Source organism: Falco peregrinus, chromosome 8 (assembly GCF_023634155.1).
Source record: "Falco peregrinus isolate bFalPer1 chromosome 8, bFalPer1.pri, whole genome shotgun sequence".
NCBI lineage: Eukaryota > Metazoa > Chordata > Aves > Falconiformes > Falconidae > Falco > Falco peregrinus.
The window spans coordinates 17,248,969-17,270,547 of record NC_073728.1 but is presented as its reverse complement, the minus strand read 5'-3'; the positions used below and the strand labels follow the sequence as shown (position 1 = coordinate 17,270,547).

The following is a 21,579-nucleotide window of genomic DNA, read 5'->3' as shown; positions in this document are numbered from 1 at the left end:
GACCCTGTACCCTCTTCAGAGCATGCTAGTCTCTAGGTCATGAAACCATTTCCCTGCCAGACTGTCCAGACAAGACCCATGCTACTTAAGGCTTTCTGCCACAGATATCAGATGCTAAAACAGAGTATCCCACATATGAGTCACCTCTTTCCACTTTCTGTGGGTATGACCTTGCTTTCCTGTTTCCTTTTACACATTTACCTTGGTTCTAATTTTGGGTCACTTCTTCCTTCAGTTCTTGTGTTGTTACAGTCCAATTGATTATTTTCCCCCTGTATATACTTATAATGCTTTACCTAAATGTTTCCCCACACAAAGAGGATCTGATTTTATTTCTGACTTCCAACTTTCTAATTTTTCTGTCCTGAAGGCTTTACTGCGGGTTACAATCATGTGATGCTACTGACTGCATGTCCAACAAACCCTTAACTGAAGAGAGACTGAAGAATATAGACACAGGTAAGCTCCCATTGGACCCAGAAGGTTATTCAAATTCTTTCTGTACTTCTGTGATTTTAATTTTTCAGGAAAGTTGAATGAAACTTGTTAGTGGTTTTGTTTTTTGGGTTTTTTTGATTGATTGTTTTGTTGTTGTTGTTTGTTTGTTTGTTTGCTTTTTACTGTAATACTTTTTCCAGGTTTGTTCTAAGTGGTTTGGAATCTCTTCACTCTAACAGAAATTATCTCAAGTTACCTCAAGTCAACCTAAAAACTTCGTATATGATGGAGAAGGTTCATGTGTTTAAGGCACTGAGCCAGAGTCTATCTAGTTCTCCAGGCTCCCCTCCCTGGGGCAGTCCATTGCTCCTTGTCATGGGAAAGGCAGGGCAGAATTGCTCCAAGTATGTCCAACCTGCTGGATGTTTTTCAATTGAGCACATGAAACTTCCAGCTCATTTGTGTCTGTTACTCATCACATCTGCCATCCTCACCAGTTTCAGCATTATCAACACTTTAATGATCTCTCTAACAGGGAATGTTCTTACTACAGTGAAATGGGTATTGTATTTTTAGATTGTATAACATGGAAACATATAAAATAGAGGATCAACATGTTAGTAACATTCTTGCATGCTCAGTTCAAGAACCACCTTCTAGGAAGGTTACTCCAATCTCACACAGCAATAAATCATCTGCAAAGCTGGATACATTTCTATTCCTCCAAATGAGATAGGTTAAAAGCATTTCACAGCGGCATCAACTGCTAAGGCAGGTTTATGTTAGTGTAAAACTAGAATGAACTTAAAAATAAATGGACAAAATAAGAAAACAATTTTCAACCCAAACTAACATCTACTACTGTTTAATATTATTAAAGGAAACTGAGATGGCCAGATTTTAAACCTACATTTTGCACATGCACAAAGCACTGCTTTTAGATAAATTTTGATAAGGAACAGCATGAGTTCTGGTTCCATAATTGCATGGCTGACCAGACTTGTGGTCTATTGTATACTTAGAAATTGGTCTCCAAAATTTTTCTAATCAGGTAATTGCTAGTTTATCATGTAGACAATGTAGCCTTAAAAGGACTGCAATTACATCATTATTATACACAGTGGGCTATAAAAGAGCTATTACAGAATGAATAGTCAAGTATTTCAACTGGAGTATCTATGCAGCTCCTTTATTTACAGAGAACAAAAGGAAAAATCAGAAGTTTTAATGTTTATTTGCTCTCTGGCAGCCTAAAGAAAATTTAAGCTGTGTCAGTTTAACAGAACCCCAGGAGACAGGGCATTGGTTTCCCTGCATGGATGTCTTTTACTCCCTGTAGTTTTTCTGTGGGAACTGGAGAAACAGCATCTTTTTCTCCACCCACATGATATTAGTAATTGTCAGAATAAGAAATTTTGCAAATTAAAGTGATAACAGCCTAAACCAAAACAAAGCTCCAACAAAAGCTTAGTAAATCACACAATAAAAGCTTCCAAATTATGAGGCATGGATTTTATGTCCACTTATAAAATCATTCCCTGTCTAATCTCACAATGAACATCCCTTCAGCTCCTTCCTAAATTGGAAGTCCAAAAGTTAGAACTTTAATACAGAGGAGAATAAGTTCATCTTTTTAAATTGTGCGGTTTGCATCTCCTGAGCCAAAGTACATTCAGATCTATGTGCACATGTGTATTTACTGTCACATGTGAGGAAAATGAGAAAAAAGAGAAATACCTATTCCAAGAAAAAGCAAAGGGAGTGTTTGGTTTATGTAATACATTAAACAAGTGGCAATTTTAAAAAAAAGTTATATGGATCATGAAAGCATGGTACAAGAAGCTACAAAACTAGCAAACCAGAAAATGTTATAAACAGAAGCAAAAATTATTTTAGGAGCTCTCTTGCAACATTACTCAAAGCAGGCAGGAAAAGAAGTGATTTTACTACCATGTACAAATAGCTGCTGCATAAAAAGAAATACATACTACAGATTCTTTAACCTAGTGGAAAAAGCCATAAGAAGAACCAGTGCCTAGAAGCTGAAGCCAGACAAATTCAAATGAGGCATGCTAGATGAACCTTAGATGAACATTAGATGTTATTAGATGAACCACTAGAATGAGTTACTTTTGGAGGTCATGTGCTTATGATCACACATTTCCTTCATCTAAAGAATCAATAATCTTCAGAAGGATAGGCTCTAACTAAATGCAAGTCACATATTAGTAATTCCCAAAAGATCATGTTAACAGGAGTTTATCAGGCCATGAGACAGCAATATCTGATGGTGCTTCCTGCTTTAAACTCTATGAATATATGCACAAAGATGAACACAGAAGCTTGCTTTTTTATCTACTATCTAATAATTTTTAATTGCTTCATTTTAAAGTATTTTCCCCAGGGTGTCTGAATTGACCTGGCCAAATATCTTTGAAAGTGATACAGCAATATGCAGAAATCTGAATATATAGTAAGTGTCTAAGTGCAAACAAAATAACCTTGCGTGTCTCAAGATTCAGACTTCCTTACAAGATCTTCACAGAAGGAATGACACAGGAAGTGTGACTTTGTAGTCATTAATACTGCATTTTTTCTGCCTTGCCACACATACAGAAACACCTCTGGAAGGTAAGGAACTCTTGCTGATTTAGTCTAGACTCTTCCTCAAGGTGCAGCCCTTATCTGCATTTATATATTGCTTCTGAAAGGAAAAAATCTGCATTTTTTAATTTTAATAAAGTACTTACTGCATTTAACATTTCAGGTGCTATAATACTTGTTCTTAAAAATGGCATGATTTATGTGTGCACTTCCTTGTGAAGAATCGCAGTAAGTGGGACAGAGGCCATGCTGCAGCCTTTCCCCCACACCAGAAAAACTGGTTGTTTCTTTCCCTCTGGGTAGTGCTGCCTGCTTGGGCTCCCCATGGCAACCTCACCTGTTCCCACTTTCTCTGAAACATCCACAAGCATTCACAGGGTCCCATTTCTTGTGAGTTCTGAATTCCTGATCATAGGGTCACTGTTCTTTCCTAATCTATCCTGTCTGCATTTTGATACAAGTTGACTCACACTCTCCTATTTGAAATCAATGTTCTGCCGTGACCATCTGCTTCAATATTACTTTCTTCTGCTTCATAACCATGAAAGAGAAAAAATAACTTAAAAAATAACTCTAAATGCAAAGGAAGATATTGCCCCAAGATTATTCTATAGGATAGATCACAACATATTTACTTAAAGTAGAAATTTAGGGCCAGTCTGATTTATTATATCCAACCAACCATTTTCAGGACAGTGCCTTAACATAACTGGCAATAGAATATGAACTGACATGTTAATTCATATTAGCAACTGATTCAAAAATATTTCAAGATGCAGCTTACTGCTTGCTATACTATACTGTCTATGCTTCGTCTATAATGTCTTGATAAGTATAGGCTTTCTGTTCCCTAGATACACATTAATGCTAACATGGTTAGCAGCATACTTGCATTATAAATGTCTCAGGGGGATTATCTGTCTGGGGTCACTGATTTGCTCAGGACCAGGATCTCACTCAGTGTTACTGAGAGCTTCACATCTGGCATTACTGTTGAACATGGCTGCTGATGGAGGTTTCCTTGTCCTCTTGTTTCTTGACAGACAGACTGGGGAAGGGCTCTGGTGCCAGCAGCCAGGAGTCTTTTGGGGAGTTTTCAGGCGGTACTAAACATTGCTTAACTGAAGAAAAAATCTGTGGCCATGGAGTTGTGATACACATGCAGTTTGTAAACAAAGAATTAAATTTAATGGGTTGCCATTCCTTGCCACTTCAAAATTTGAACAGCTAGCTAATAAATAAAATAGGTGATAGTGTAATCCATAAGCCACATGCACGTACATCTGAGAATTTACAAGCAAGGCTCTTGGGGAACTTGAATGCAAATCTATTACTCCCGAACTTGCAAAACTACACTGTTGTTGACAGTAGGAAATAGAAAAGCTTTTGCTTCGTTTTTATTTATACCTTACATTAGAGTGCTGTTCTTCCCTGAGATATCTTTTGCATTGGTTTTAGCACTACTAATGAAATTCTGGATTTATTGGGAATTTCCATCCCAGTTCAATGGATCAGAACATTATTTCATATTGTGCAAAGAAATATAGGTGTAAAGGATTATTTTGCAAGACAGCCGTAGTATATGCAGAACAGCACAACAAATTAATTTTTACTGAAAGCCTAAATTTACCAAACCCCCAAGAAATCAGAAACATCCATTTAGATATGCTGCCACCTAGACAGTGATGGAGAATAAGATAGTCTTGGCTCCCAATAAAGCAAATGATCTCTCTTAGTGGAATCTGTCTCCATCCCTTTCCTTTGTGGAAAAGATTTCAGGCTGTTCTTTACCAGGAGGAACGACAGACTTCTTGGGTAAGGTTTACTTACTCTGTGTGTGACTATAATGGATGGATGGGTCATCTCTCTGCTTATGGTTTTGTATATTGATATATAATTATATGCAGTGTGTACACAAACATACAGGCACTGAGTTATAAAAGTAACAGGTGATCAGCTAAACATTTGTGCCAAAAATTCCTGCTACAAAATTTCAACCTCAATTATTAGCTTTCTTTTGGGAGCTGCTCTATTTGTTCAGAGATGTCTGTGTTTGTTGGGCTTTTTTGTTGTTGTCTGTAATGTGTAAATTTAACATCACATACAGAACAGTATAATTAGGGTTCGGTGCACAGCAGTCCAGCTCTGTTGGTTTCACCCACCATTCAAATGTAGTCCTCTTCCTACAAATGGCATTAATTTTATTTGTCATACACACCCTCTAAAACAGAGAATTTTTATCTTCATGAGCACTGGAGAAATTGTCACTAGGGGATTCCTAACCACATAGGAGAATCAGATATTCTAATTATGAAAAAGGAAAGCATTTGAGGATGGTCATATTACTGATTTCCAGGACGCCCTGCAAGTATTTCTGTTCAGGATGGGAAAAGATTAAAATGCCATTTGCATGACTTATGTTAAACTTTCTATCTTGTAGTCTTGTAAATGAATTGCTGCCTCACAGGCACTTCATGTTATGAAAATACTTTACATTCAACTGGAATAATTGCGCATTTAACTTCAAAGTTACAACCTGCCTCGGGTATTAATTTGTCAGATCCACACTGGAACTGTAGAAATGTCAAAAGAATTGGCTCAGGATAGAGCTGTCATGTACCTCAAACTATTCCATCTTGTCTGCAGTCTCTACTGCAGATATTGAATCAAAATTTCTCATAGTTCAGCTAAACTCAAAGACTTGACAATCACTGAAGAATGTTTAGTCTGCATGAGCACGACTTCTGGGTAGTATTATAAAATGAGGAGCTATTATGTTGTATGACTGCCAGCTTGCTCTATTGCTTTTAAATTGGTTTTGTATGCACAAATAGCTATGGAGCTAGGGTATGTTCCTCATATAGATAGTTATTTAATCTCTTTTAAATTAAAAGAAGGCTGTGAAGTTGGTTTTATTTTTGAACCACTGTAGTAATGAATACTTGGAAAGAAATAAGGGCTGTGGTAATACAAGCATGAGTAACACCCAAGTAATTTCATTCACTGACTGTACAACGTTCTTCCTGGTTACAGAACCATTTGACATTAAGGGCATGATTGTTTCATAGGGTCTGCTGAGAAATGCAATAAAACACCTTAAAATTTATGCCCATTTCACGTGTTTGTGATTACAAATCAGTGAGAAAGATTTCACTGTTTTCCACTTTTTTTTTTTGTTTGATACCAATGATCAGAATCAGATGATTATATGTGGGGCAGGCTAAATTAAGCAAACTGAGATAAACCTAGCCAAGTTACATGGAACCTGGGGACAATCTGCTTCTAATTGCTGAACGATTCACTGTTCATGAGGTTAAAGTAGCTATTTCTTTATTTGGCAGAAACTGTTTCACAAAGACAAAGCTTTTTCAAATAAAACTCATCGACTCAAGTAATGCATTAGTTTATACATTAATGAGTCTTTTGATCATGACAGAAATTTGATTCTGCAAAATATATTTTGCTACTGAAAAAATTTGCCTGAATAAAATACATGCAGAGAGCTGATATGAAATAAATTGTGAAGCAGTGGTTTATTCTCAGTATTTACTGAAAGGATTGCTTCTTAGGATTTGGTAACTTCTTTCTTTCAAATATTTTTTTACCTTAAGAATTATGATGATGTGGGAGCTTCAGCTAACTTTAAATCATATGTAAACTCTTTATTTACAGATAAATGTTATATTTACATATAAACTGTTATATAGTCTGTTATTCTGCTTATTATGTTTATTTGTAACACCACTGCTTTGGAATCATTTAACTTGTTCATTCTTTACATTTTCCAGTTTATGTCTAACATTTAATTAAATGAACCCTTTTTTTACTTTCCCAACCAAGATTCAAAGGGGAAAAAGACATATTTGTAATTCAAATCTGGTATTTCTGATTATTTCCTCTACTCCCATAGTAATTTGGTATTATGCTTGAGATAGATCTGAAATATTTGTGGGCTAAATATCTCTGAAAACATACATTAAACAGGAAACCAATGCTATCACCATTATTGGAGTAAAATGTTCTTGTTAAATCTTTCCAATAAATCAGTCAATGAGGCGGTTATTTCATTTGTATGATCTAATGTCTTCTGCTACTTTTAATTAAAAAAGTATCTAATCATGTAAATATTATTATGAGCAAAACATTCTCTACTTATGAGTTTTCAAGTGTCATCAAACACATCTGGAACTTTGCTTGATAGATAATAGAAGAAGTGTCCAATTTTGCCAAGAACAAAAATATAGGCAGCAAATTTCAGAAGTATGGAGCCTCGTGTTTATTTGAAGCAGTCAGTAGAGGTGATATATAACATAGTGAAGGCTTCATTTAACCACCACCAGCAGACCATTAATTTTACAAGGTAAATGCTTTCACAGAAGACTAGACATGCTGAAATTTCAAGTGATCTGATCTCTATGTTTTCATCATTTGCTATAAAAAGGTGCATAACAAAACCTGCAATATATGATAGTATGTAATGAATACATTTGCAGAGAATTAAGCAGCTATCACTCAGTTCACTGAGTGACATGAAGTCAGAGGACAATTCTGACTTCCCACAAGGTTGACTAACCACTGTAGATTCTGTTCAGGCGTATGGATGTACTGAAATGTGTTATTCTGGAAGCATGTTCCTGTGGGACATTAAAAATTCAAAGAAAGGGAAAGAAATGGTTTTTGCCACAACTGGTGTGCATCAGAGCCTTGGCTCCCTGCTGTTTCCCAGAGCTGTGGCAGCAGCTGGATAAGTGTGTGGGTTGTTTCAAGGTGAGGGTCTGAATTAAGATGTTATATCTACACCAAGCAATTCATGTGGTATGGAGATTCCTCAGCTTCCAGTAGGAAAACTGGGCTGTAGAGGTGAATGAAAAGGTGACTTGGTGAAGCTGACAGTCAATACTGTCACTAATATCCATGGGGCTGCACTTTTTCTGTGTTGTGGTCTCTGAAGTATTACAGAAGTTGTATTTGCTGCTGAAAGGACAACTGGATCTTGTGGATGCTGCCATTAACCTGCCTACTGGTTCCACTGGTGTCAGTGGGGGCCTTGCCAAGGTTTCTTTTGCTTTGCTGTAGGGATGAACACTCTGAAGTTGAGAGGGGAGGCAGAGGCTGCCAGCTGTCAAGAAGCAGCAGCACAGTTACATGAAAATGATCTGTCATCTGTCTGTGCTTTGCCTGGAAGGCCCACCTCACCATGAATAGATGCATGGATCAATCCCACTCAGCACTAACACTTAATAATAACTCAGTATTTAAACACTTATAGGAAGTATTTAAATTAGGATTTGAGTTGTCCTAGGCTCTCTGTATTCCCAATAGATGACAGACGTTCATCCAGAGTGTGATTTAGCTAGTCCATCAAATTAACTAATCCAAATCCCAGCAGCTCCTATGTTTAGCAAAGTTGCATTCGTGTAGGTCATTAAGAAGCCAGGATTTTAAAAACAGATATTTAAAATCAGGTTACTAAACATCTTCTCAAGTTTTTCTCCCATTGTTTGTAAAAAGACTCATTGAAGTCAGTGTTTTATATGTGATGCCTTTTATCAGCTAAGGATAATGGCTTTGACACCACTGAAAATTTACCATGAGAAGACTCAGTTAAAGTCTATTAATATTTTGAGGAATATTTTGAATGGACTATTCAACAGATAATTATTCCATTATTATATTCCCTGTCAGTCATTCTTTTGCTCTCCTACATAGAAAACCTTGTGTTGTTAGCTAATGTTCATTATGTAAAATCACTGGATTCTTGGTCCACAAATTAGAGGGGAGTAGTAAGAATAATAATGACATACACCTAGCAGAAATAATAGAATTTTCATTTAGATATTATTTAGACTGCATTGTGACTGCCTGCACAATTGTAGTACTGTGTAAATGCTGTTTAATATTTAACTAGATTATTAACTGTTTCAATATCTTAATTTTGGACCATAAAACTCAGTGTTTGAGGGCACCTTCTAAAACACCATTTGATAACCTGCAATTTTATTCCTAAATGAATAATGTATCAGCACTGTTTTCTAGTGACAAAAAGAGCTTTGTTCAAAGTGCTGATGGGCATCAAGGTATCATGGATGTTGTCAGACTTAAAGCATGCAACTTCATCAAACAGAAAGTAAAACCCTGTTGTTACTGAGCTGGACAGGAATGTCACAATGGGGACCTCTGTTTAGAGAAAGGCATCCCACGGGCACCAAAAGTGCTTTATTCACCAGCATCAAAGTAAAGTGTGTTTAATTTAGAGGCTTCTTTGGTTTTCTAGAACAGCTGCTCATCTGTTTCTATGGGATTCTTCCCTGATACACTGCAGAGTGCTTTCTACCTAGACTAACATATTAGTTACATTGTGTTCACTATAAGGATTGCAGGGAAATGGTTAGGAAGCCTTGGATTTTGGAGACAGGCGATGACATGAATCACTGGGCTCATATACATAGTTGGACATTGACATCCATTTTTAAATGCAAACTTTCAGCTTCTCTGCATTTCCTGAGGAGTGCTTTTTTGACTGAGTGATGACAGTTCTGGTCCTCATGCCTGTCTGTAACAGGAGCTGCCAAGGTGTTCTGGCCAAATAATTCCTATTGTGCCATGAAGGGAGTCAGCAGCTCAGTATGGCACTGGTATGTGATTTAGATGATTTGTGCTTGTGGGTATGTGCTTGGACTGCCAACATCACTGTTGGCATCTTCTTCGGTTTTCAGGTCTCTCTAGTTCAAATGCACTGGCTCCAAAATTAACATAATTTGCCCTAGACGCTCTACTGCGTCCGTGTGATTTGCATCAACAATGCAAATATTTTTAATATTTTACAGTTTATTTTTTTCTGGGGCACACTCCTTCCTTTGATAAACCAGAATGCAGCCTTATATCTAGTGTGTTAGTTTTCAGTGAAAGTGTACAGAAATCATGGACACACTGTTTGCTGAAATTAAATTGCATTTCACCAGGGAGTTAAAGAAGGCTATGAACAGTACACTTCAAAATTATCCTGTAGGCTGACAGATATGTACATAACAAAACTCTTATACTAGGGAACCATAGACTTAAAATCTATGGACAAGGTATCACATTGTTCATTGTGGATAGATAGGCCTTACTGAGGGAACAGAGGATCTGAGCAACCAAAAATCTTATTAAGTTATTCCTATTGTTTTCCTATTGTAATATTAAGGGACTATGCCAGATCTAATCTATTTCAACAACAACAAAAAGACATCAGAAATACAGACAGCACTGGATTCCTTATGAGATTAAATAAAAGTGCTACAATATTTATAAGTTTATACTTGTGTAATTATATTCTCAACTACTGACAACAAATAACCATTTTTAGCTGTTGGCTTCATGAAATGTGTGTACTGGTACACAGAACTGTGTGTACTGGTAAGTAGCCATTATGATGAGAAGAAAAACAACAATATAGTTTTTATTTTTGTGTCATGTTACAAGTGCTCTCCTTGAAGTTAGCTTATAAGCATCTGACTATATGTATTCTTAATTGGTAATTGTGACTTCAGTGCTTTCAGCTGATAATATATGGATTTTCTAAGAACTCTTACTTGAGTAAATTGCTGTATTTAGCAGTCTTATCCTCTCAGATCCTTTTTCAAGCCATGGGAATTATTTCTTGCTGTGCTAAGGCAGCACGACTTACTTTCTTAATTCTTATCATTCCATTAAGTAAACCCGCTGAGCAAATAGCTGTTATTATAATAGTGTAGATTTTCCTCTGCTCCATTAGAGTGAAAACAAGGTTGATAATTGACCAATATCTTACAGCTTTTACCCAGTGTCTTAACTTAATGCAATCCCTCTTCAGGTATACTGTTTGTTGCCTATGAATACCAAAAAAGTGATCAAGTCCATATCAGTAAGAAATACTGGTTAAACAGGAATGAGCCACATGGGCTTTGACTTACTAGTCAGCACAGAATGACTGTCCTTCAAAGGAGAGTCTGATTCTTACTCTCAGTGTTTCAATTTGTTGGATACACCTTTACTCTGTTTAATTTCTTTTATACATTCTCACATTGCTGATCACTCCATGAGTTTAAGACAGGATTTTCAAAGGAGTCATATAAATGCCTTTACCTAAATCCAACTGATTTTGCACTATATGAGCGAGGTTTTTCATGCACTGGAATTTTCCTTGCTTCTCCTTAAGTTATCAAGAAATGCTGACTTCTTGGAGTATGAGCTAGCTAAAATGAACCTTGTTTCTTTCACCTCAATATCCAGACACTTCAGAAGAAAGAGGAGGAAATCCAACTTATTCTGAATATAGTGGAACAGATGCCATGGTATTCCACTGCAGAGTCACTGCAGTGCAGAATAAAATTCCCTGTCAGCATTCCTCACCTAAGAGTAAGCTCTGTAAGAGATCCTGCTACCACAGGGACTGTTTCCCTATATAAATTCAGCTGCTAGGAAGGATTAACATTTTTAACGGAAGCATTTGCACCATGTTTTTAATACAAGGCCCTGGATATCAATCCCTTTCCTGAAAAGCTGTCAGGGCAAACTTCTACAGTGATCATTTTTCAAAGTCTCGTCTTCATTCAAGTAGCATCCTGTAAAAAGGAGATGGCTGCTCTCCTTTGACTCAGAGCTCCCTTTGTGATGGGCCCTTTAGAAACTCAAAGATAATCAGGATGGTGGGAAAGACATGCACTTTAGAGGACATGAAAAGCAAGCTCTTAGCATTATTTAAATCCTCATAAACGTTATTAAAGTCTTTGGGTTTAGATGTCTGAAGTATAATGTTTTGGATTTGTATCTAAAGGGACAGGAGAGGAACAAAAATGCAGAACTGTAAGAATTCAACACTAAGAAATAGACAGCATTTCAAATTAGGGTAAAACAAAACACAAGCAAACCCCAGAAATGCAAAGGGTATCACTTTCCCATTGCATGTACAGAGGCCATGGAAATTTTTTTCAGAGTTCAAGTTAATGGTCACTTAGCATTGACCATGGCAGCAATTCCATGGTCAATTCATGGAATGCTGCATGAAAAGACAGCATTTCAGTCTTCACATCACAGGTTCACTCAACCTGAGAACTGACTGAGCTCACCTATCTGCTGTGTTTAAGAAAACAATAGAGGTTGGAAATATGGTTTATGTTTTCAACTCCCATGAGCTGTATGGGCTTGTGTCACTCTTGCTGTAGCTATGTTTTGATCAGGGGACATTTTCCTGTTAAGTCCAGCATAAAAGACACACAGAGACACTATGAGTTGAAAACCTCAAACTCTCGACAAAAAATTTCTATTGGTTTACCATAAAGTAATTTTAACTTAATGTGTTTATATTCAGGGAAGAAGTAAAAATAACTCAGAGAAAAAAGAAGTATGTGTTATGGTAATCATGAGAACAATTCAGCTTTTTTTGTTATACATCTTGGCTCTGACCTTTGCTCAATGATCAAGGTAGCTCCCCTAGACAGGACTGAGTGTGTCAAGATGTAAAGTCCCTTTTCGTTTCCTGATCATGTACTATTCTTAGATAATTTTTTTTTCTTGTTTTTTTTTAAGTGCTTTAGTTTACTATTTATAGTTCCCACAGTCAGATATGGGAAGAAATCGCAGCCATATCCTTTTGCTGCTCTACAAGGACTTCAAAGTCTTTCTCAAAACAGAGAGTAGCTTGTATTTTTCCAGTTAATATTTTCCTTTTTTAACATGGGACTTCCTGTTACAAAAGAATGACTTGTATAAGGAAACACCAAAGTAAATGTTCTGCTCATTAGGAGTGCAGTTTGTAGTACTAAGTTGATTTTGCTGTGGTTTACTATCCGTTAGGAATTATTGACTAATCCATGAGAAATTAAAATAACAATAGCTATATCTGCATAAAATAAACAGTGAGTTGCATATGGAAATAAAGATAACAATTTTTACATTCCTCTCCACTTCCCAGCATTACCATGTAATCTTAACACAATAAATAGCTAAGAATTGTGTTCCATTTACAACCTTTGTACTTCTGTACTCTCAGCAATGCACATAGCTGCACACTGCTGTAAAAACAGATGTGTGTTACCAGTTGGTACTGTAAATAGCATGAGTATAGATAACATATAAACCTAATTTCTAAAGGAAAAATTATACCCAGAAATGTGGCCTAGACACCATGCTGATGCTTCTGGGCTTTTAAAGTGTTTCTTTCATTGATTGTGTGGGGGTTTTTTGCTTCCCCTTCTACCTACCAAAAAGTTCTGTGCAATCTTTTTGAACATCAAATGTTGGGAATTCTGTTTTCCTTACAATGACTGAAGGCAGCCAAAAAGTTTAGTGGAGAACTATGCAAAGCAAAACCTCGGAGCTTATGTTTGGTGGACGCAGTTTTATTTGCACTTCGGCATTACAGGAAAACCAACATGAGTGACATTGGAGAACAAATGGGCTGAGAATGCTGACAGCAGCAGCAGGGTCTCTGCCAAACTGCATAGTCATGCAGCACCATATGCTTGAGCCCTTGCAATGTCCTCAGTTGTGAATCAAAAATCTACAAGTGATTTCACCTGTTTCACCTGTACATTAGTTGTGAATGGAAGATAAGCTCCAAACTTCTGACACAAACCTGTACACAGTAAGTACCCAGGAGGTTCATATCAGTATGTTTGACAAGGTCAGAGATTCTCATATGGTGGATTGTGATTCCCAAGGTGATGAGAAAATGCTTCATAGAGGGTCACACAGTATTTTATACCAGAGTGATTTAGCAGCAAATGAGTTTTCCCAAAGTTGAAGAGTGAAAGCAGACCCTAACTGGTGGTTGCCAGTGACTCCAGTAGCCCCAGACAAGGCAATGCCTTAACCACTGAAGGCTGAGCCGTTCCTGTAGACAGATACAAGGTTGCAGGGGATTAAGAGAAAGCACTCAAAATCAGGTACAGGTTTTTCTTCCCTCTTCCCAGAGGAGCTCGGCTGACCCCGAGATAGCATGTTTGGGTCACCATCATTTCCTGAAATTTGGAAAATCCTGATCTAGTGCAAACTTGTCTGGCTGCCCCAGAAACCTTGTCCAGTGCTTTTCTATCTGCAGTCTAGCTGACGTTTCCATTTGGGAATATTTGCATTGGGCAAGAAATATGAGATAAATCAGTGGTTTTTAACATGTTAAGCACAGAGATAGGCAGCAGAGATTTGTGAACACTTGGTTAGATATCACAAGAGCCAAAAGCAGAAAAAGCTTCTTATAAATGTTCTGTTGAAAAGCTAGTATTTCAAACTGTAAAAATCCATTTTTTTAAAAGTTTATAAAGTTTACACAGCCTGTAGGAAATCAGTTGTAGGGACATTAAACATCTATTTCTATAGTTCTTTAACCTCATCTCTCCCTCTTCCCAAGTAACCAATAAAACACAGAAATGCCTATAAAAATAGCTGTTAGAACCAGTAAAACAACTTATTTACTTATATAAGATGCTTCATCCAAGTATATTTTTATCTGTATTGCATACTGTGCAGCATGCATTATCGTGTCTTCTTCCCCTCAGTGGCAGGAAAATGTCTGATCTAATTCAGAAAGTTCATAAGTTAACTATTTTTAAGAGTGGCATTGTCTTCACGTGGATAGCATTGAAACCGTATGTCTTTCTTTTTTCTTGTCTTGTGCTTTCATCTAACAGATATTTATGTTTTAAAGTACTGGAAAGCATTTAGCTTTAGAATCTATCTGTATCTTCTGGCACTCTGCTTAATTTCCAAGTTTTTACTTCAATGAAAGCAGTATTTCAGCAGCAAAGTATTTTTCCCTTTCTCATATCTACCTTCCAAGCCAAGTGTTCATTGCTAATGAGAAAACAGCAGGCTGAGGACTTGCTGAAAAGGGACAGTTTGTCTAAAAGTTTTTAAGCCTTTTTATGTGAAACTGAAAAAAATACATTGAAATAAACTTGCAAAAGCATGAATGATTTTAATAGGAAATATGAAGTAAGAACCAGCTAAAATTGTCTGTTGGATGGCAAAAGATCTAAAAATTAAATTTATCTGGCATCATTCTGCACTTGAAATAACTGGAAATATCTTTTATGAATAAGCACATGCTGGAGTCTATCTTAATCAACAGGCTACTTCAGGATGTACATGCACATAAGTATAACTCATTTGAAGAATGAGAGTTACACTGGTCTTGTTTACTTGCAGATCTGCTGTGTAATCAGTGTTTTCTGAGGCCTGAATGTACCCCATCTTCTCTGAGCCAGCAGCTCCTTGTGTGATATGTCCCAGGGACATGACGGTTTGCACTTCAGGTCACATGCAGACGAAGTAGATCCCTGTGCCCTAAGCAGAAGGTTCATCTCAGCTCCACCCGCCTATTTGCCAGCATGCAGGTTAAAAGAAGTTCAAGTTGTGGGCAGTGAATGAGCACATTTAGGGAACCATGAGCTGAACCACGATCCTCTTTGTGCAGATGAATGCTTAGCTATACTTTCCTCCATCTGCCTCTGATAATAATGGTCATGCATCATTAAGGAGCTATGAAGGGGCAATCATGCAAGAATAAGTTAGTCCATGCATTCTTATTTTGTTCATTACATTTGCCTTGTTGAAATGTACACAATAATCCTCATTTGTGCCCTGCAGGATCAAACTCCTACTCTACCAGTTATTTCCTTCTCTTCAGAAACTTGTACTTCTCTGTTTCTGCACGTGGGTCACAGACACTATTGTGAATGTCAGTGGCTAAATTTTGGTGTTAGATCCAGGGAATTTTGTATGCACTGATGCATCTCAGATCTGAAGAGGTTATGGGCCACCCAGCAGCAAGGATGAGAGTTTGCAGAGAAAGCGAGACACATCAGACAAACCAGGAATTTATTCAGTGGCTTAGCTAACTGCTGTATAGCAAGGAGTGACTCTGGCTAACTGGAAAGTCACACAGGTGGAAGAGAATTTGTGGAGACAGTTATTTACAATTATTTCCAGTTTTAAAGGGGTTCAGAAAGTTACATTTTTGCATCTCCTCTCCGCACAGCTCTGACTTGTGACCTTTTAAGATGTTTACTAATCACCAGTTATGTACTTTGTCTTTATTTACCTTTTAAATTGTATTTGATTTTCCTGACACCAGGCAAAGCTAGTTTCTTTCCTAGGACAGAGCAGCAGAAGCAACTTTCATCCAGGGGAAGCTCAGTTCAGATGTAATGTCCTTATTACTGCCACCACTATGCCAAGTAGCCGGCATTTATGGTTGGACTCGATGGTCTTAAGGGTCTTTTCCAGCCCAAATGATTCTATGATGAGCCCTGCTGACTCTCAGGGGATTTTGAGTTGTTCCCTGGTGCTGGTGGTGTGAAACAGGACCACTGCACTGGAGTTGCCACTTCTTTGGGAAGACACTCCTGCCTTAGCCTCTCTGGTATTGAAACTAGTCATTTCCATGCAAATGCAAATTAAAAGTATATAAATAAAGAGCTTACAATTAATTAATGTATTTGGAAGCATTACATGTTGATCCCCAGAGAAAGAAATGAATGTAAAAAAATCAAGCTCTAGAGAAACAACTTTCTTCAAAGACCTGGCTTTAAAGTAACTATACTAAACATATTGATGGTAGGGTACAAAAATAAATGAAAACAGAGTACAACTAACATATAAGATATTCAAAGATATATGTAATGCTAAGAAAGAAGAAGAGTGGTCAGCCTGTTGGAAGTAAATCTTAGCCACACCTCAGAAGCTAAACGGCAAAGGCCAAGAGCATCTTTATATTAGCAAGTGGAAAGCTCTGCATAGGCATGAGGTCAGTGTCAGAAAATGCCTACCTATTAGCCACTTGCCTTTACAGAGATTAGATCTGAGATACAGCCTAATTGTTTAGCTCTGAGATTACCTGAATCACTGGGGTGTTGTTCCCTCTGGTCAATTATAACTATCTGTGGTTACAAATTAACTGTGCATATGCCCTTTCTTTGATTCCTTTTTCTTCAAAATCTCCCTTTTGAGGAACTGAGGATAAAATCTCTCACATTCTCATACAAAGGTCTAGAAAGTGCTACATCCCCTTGGATTGTCTTTATATATGGTACCTACTTGCTATTAGGGTTAGAAGCAGTGATTTTTTTTGCACAGCATCTTGCACACAGGGATCTTGGCTTACTGCTTATTTTGTCACAAGAAATGAAACAGTAACTTTTCCTTCTTCACGCTCTGGTCTGGCTCCAAGGCAAGAGCTGTGTATCCATTCAGCTACGTGGCTGTCAAGTTAAGCAGCTCGTAGAGCTCCCTGCTGGGGGAACTCTCCCACCCAGCTGCTCCTCCCCTCTGCAGCTCTTGCCCTTGCTCAGGGCCAGTGCTCTGTCAGGAGCCAGGGGAACAAAACCAATGGAAAAGAGCTAAAAAAAGATATGTTGCAGGCAGAGCAGGACTCCGGTTCACCAAGAACATGTGCAATAGCTGGGTTTCACGAGACTGCTTTTGATTACACAGTAAGGATATGTAGATTGGCATAGATATTGCCTTACTATATATTTCTTTCCTGTCTGACCCATGTCAGGTGATTTGAGGTGTTTGAATTTTGATTCTACTGAGAAAATAGTGGGGACTCCATGAAGATGTGAATGTGAACATTTGTGTGTTCAAGGGGTCCCTTTCTGGAGTTTGCTTGGAGGGCTGCTAGAGCTTCCCTGTAGAACTAAATGGCCTGAAACTGGCTGAGTGATGCCAGCTAAAGATGCTACCTTGCAATACAGAGCCAAAACATTTCCACAGTAAGGAGAAAAATAAATTGCTAACAGTTTGGGAGGCTTTTTGAAACTCTTTCTATATAAAGCTGTTACTCAATCTGTCATCAATCTGCAATAACCCAGTGAAGAGAAACAGAACTATGGTATCAGTTTGGATGTCAGATCCAGTTGTAAAAAGCCGTGCTAAAAACATGCAAAGCCAAATTTGGAAGATCTTAATTTCATATTCCTGGAAAAGAATGCATTGGCAGAGACATGAAGTTTTAAGTTATACAAAGAGATTTGTCTAAAACATGTTTATACTCCTTATTTGACCAGTCTTTGGAGCTTGAATTTTCATATCTTTTTGCCTGAGCAGCAAGGTTTGCTTTCACAGTATGAAAGCTCTTAATCTGCCACTGGCATGGTTAAGTTCAGAGGCATTTGCACATCTTGCTTTAACATATACTGACCAATGCTCTCCAACTATAAAGAAGAATTTCACAAAGTAAATACTGAGAAACTCTTATGACTAGTGATTAAAAAAACTTCAAAAGAGTTAAAAGCCTATCTTGGAGCCTGCTGTTATGGACATTTTCCAAAGGTTACCACAAAAGATTTCATAGTCTCTTTCTACAGTCATTTTGTGTTACTGTTGCCTGCCTGCAGTTTTGACATCTCAAATTAAATTGATTTCTCTTTCTTTATGATCACATTTCCTTCTGCTTCCTCAGACAGGCTCTTCTTTTTCTTCCTATAGGACATTTCTTTTTTCTTGTCTGTCTTTCTTTGTTTTCTTCCCCCCGCACCCCACCACCCCCCCCCCCCCCCCCACCCCCCCTGCCTGGAGTTCATAGGAACAGGAACTCAAAGGAAAAAAGGAAAAAGACCTTTTTGTCACATGGACTAGATTGTTAGAATATCAATTAGAAAATTAATTTTATAGCCAGCTCCAGTGATTTTAGTGGCAGAAGAGGATGGGGATTTCTCTGCCTTTTCCCTGATGCCACCGTTTTCCCAGAGATTCCTTGGGTCACTGGGTAGCACCTCTGAACTAGCTAATGACTCAGCCCAGCTACAAACACACATATCAAGAGGGAAGAGCAGGGAACACCTCTATGCTGTTACACAGGATCCTGTTGAACCCTTGGCTACTGTCTGAAACCTACTTCATGGTTATTGTTTTGATCTGTGCTGGAAACTACCTATCATCTTCTCAGCTAGGGATCTTATACTAGGCTTCTGTAAGCGTGAGTGTAGATTCCTGGACCATGCTTATGCTGTAAAGACATAGCATTAAAAAACTTTTGCTTGTATAAACTGCTGTGTTTACTTGCTAATAACGTATGTAGCAAATACATTAAGACTATGTTCCCTTATTTATAAAGCATTTCACAGTGTTTCCAGGCAAGTTAAAGTTGAACAATGACATTCTAATATGATCCTACTTATGCTAGAGACTGGTATCTTCCAAAATACTGGTGCAATAGTGGCTTTAACAAAGAGACAGCTAAATTTTCACTAAATCCTCAAAGGCAATTTACAGATCTTCTGTATATTCTGTCTAGGTTTTTTTCTGAAGAGATGAGTGATTCTCGGGAAATACTAGAAGAAAGTCTAGGAAGACTTTCAGACTACAATGGCAAATCCGTTATAACAATTTTCTGTTATTAAAAAAAACCAACCATACAATGCCTGGAGGTGTTGATGATATGTTTAAATTTAGTTAAGGTAAACAAATAAAATAAAAATAAGAGAGCACTGTAGAATTCTGACATCACACATGTTTCAGATGAGAGGCTGTCAGTAATTATACGCAGAAATTACACCTCTGATATTTCACTTCTGTTAATACATTGCCCTTGGAGTACAGACCCCACCAATTCTACTTCATCATCAGAGCTCAGGAAAATTATTCTTCCTAGGATCTATAGTTACAAAAGCTTTAAGACCAGCCTTTCAGTTTACATGAAGAACACTAGGGATTTCTTCATTGTTCTGAGGGTTGTCTCAACAAATCTTTAAAATAAGAAGTAAAAAGGCTCATAAAAATGAGGAAACTCATTAAAACATTTGGCGTTTGTACAAGAAACAAATATGTTACTAAGAAAACTTACAGAAGATTATTTTCATTCTGGGTTCCAATTAAAATGAGCCATATCATAAGGAACTTGCATAAAGTCAGATTCAGTGGTAGCAGATCATGCAGAAGTCTTTCTGTGGTGTTCCCACTAACACACTGAGTTCATACCCAGGTATGAGCCTTGGGATATCATAAAAGTGTCAGAGCTGCTGGTAGACTCTTAAGCTTAAACATCAACATCGAGAATCACAAGGAGAACTAAAAGATGATTAACACTAGGGTTTAGATATTTTGTTCATACAGACAATATGCATGCTTTCTTTCATTCAGTCACTATAATATACTGTCTATTTGAAAGGTCATCAAGATGTCAGAATACTGCTTAAAAAGAATGGATGAAAACAGATTTCTGATTGCTCTTAGCTTTTTGAAACTGGGCAACAGGTTCTCAGGTACAAGCAGTTGTTATACATTCATGCATGTTATGTTTAAGATTCAAACTGGGTAACTGTACCTCCAACTCAACTTATAATTAAAGGTTTAAGTTAATATTTTACCATCACAGAAGAAGTTGCCAAAGGTTTTTGTACATTTGAGCAATTTTCTTGGTCAGATAGCTTTGAAAGTACAATGTCTTTTGCAGCCTGCTCTGAACAGAAATATGGCTTTCTGCACGTAAGTGAGAAGGGCAAACACTCATGCACAAGGTGCTTTGGGCTGCTGAACCTGTTCAAAAGCTGTATCCCTCACTTCTGCTGTGTAAGCTGCCCCTGAGGCTGTGTGTTTGCAGCGGAAACAGTTCTCTGGCAGACTGCAAACCATTTCTTGTTTGAGAAATGTTTGCATGCATAACAGCATTGGTCAATGGATCTTGTTTACTTATGATATCATGAAGAAGAGGGGGTGGATAATGTTTGGGGTAAACTATTTCTATGCATATCTAAAACTGAAATGTAAAGAATCATAATAATCAAGAATTTTGGCAGGAATATAAATCTTCATGCTTGCACTTCAGGGTATAAAAGAACTGCTGAGCAACAGCAACAGGGAAAATGGTTTTGGACAATTTAATGAGGACTGCAAGTTTCCCTGTACATTTTCCTAAAGCAAGAATTACTGTAATATTGAAATTAATATTATTTTCTTTAAGTATTCATATTGTATTACTATTGTAAAAAATTGTAAGAACTAGCAATAATAATTATATGGAGACAAAAGATAAGATAGTTTCACTGGAGTGCTAGACTTCAATCTTCTCAGTAGCCTCATCAGTTCTGGTCTTTGTAAATAGAAACCGACAGAATTAAAGAAGCATAGTTCATATACATTGGATTTCTTCCCAGTTCCTAATTTTCCATTTCTATTGAGTCTGTGGGAACTGGTCTCAATCCAATTCCCATGGTATTTAAAGAACTGGCTTAAATACAGACATATTTGTGACTACATATTAAGATGAACATGCACACACAGAAAAAGAAAATGCCCCACAGGAGATCAAAACCTGATCTTCTGTGCCTTCTTGAGATCAGAATATAGGAGGGTTTAGACTTGTTCTCCTGCAGCTGCTTGAAACATACTGAATCCATGGAAGTATAACATTGGACACTACTGTAACTTTATATCAAAGCTTAGAAACCCCTACCCAGACCTGGAGAATAAGCAAAACTAATGACATGAGGAGCTGTCTGTAAAACAACCAGAGGACAGAGAAATGGACGTAGTGCACATTTTGCCCTTCAAAATAAGTAGTTGTTACAGTCTAAGCCT

The 21,579-nt window shown here is 37.4% G+C and overlaps 1 long non-coding RNA gene across 3 annotated transcripts in view; it reads left to right on the top strand.

The window, feature by feature from the left end:
• The first annotated feature begins 252 nt into the window (after positions 1-252).
• LOC129785041 (uncharacterized) overlaps positions 253-21,579 on the top strand; it is a 48,077-nt gene continuing 26,750 nt past the window's right edge. For all 3 annotated transcript variants that reach the window (XR_008748497.1, XR_008748498.1, XR_008748496.1), the window contains exons 1-2: positions 253-459; positions 2,831-2,911. This is a non-coding gene — a long non-coding RNA (uncharacterized LOC129785041). The remainder of the gene's footprint in view (positions 460-2,830; positions 2,912-21,579) is intronic.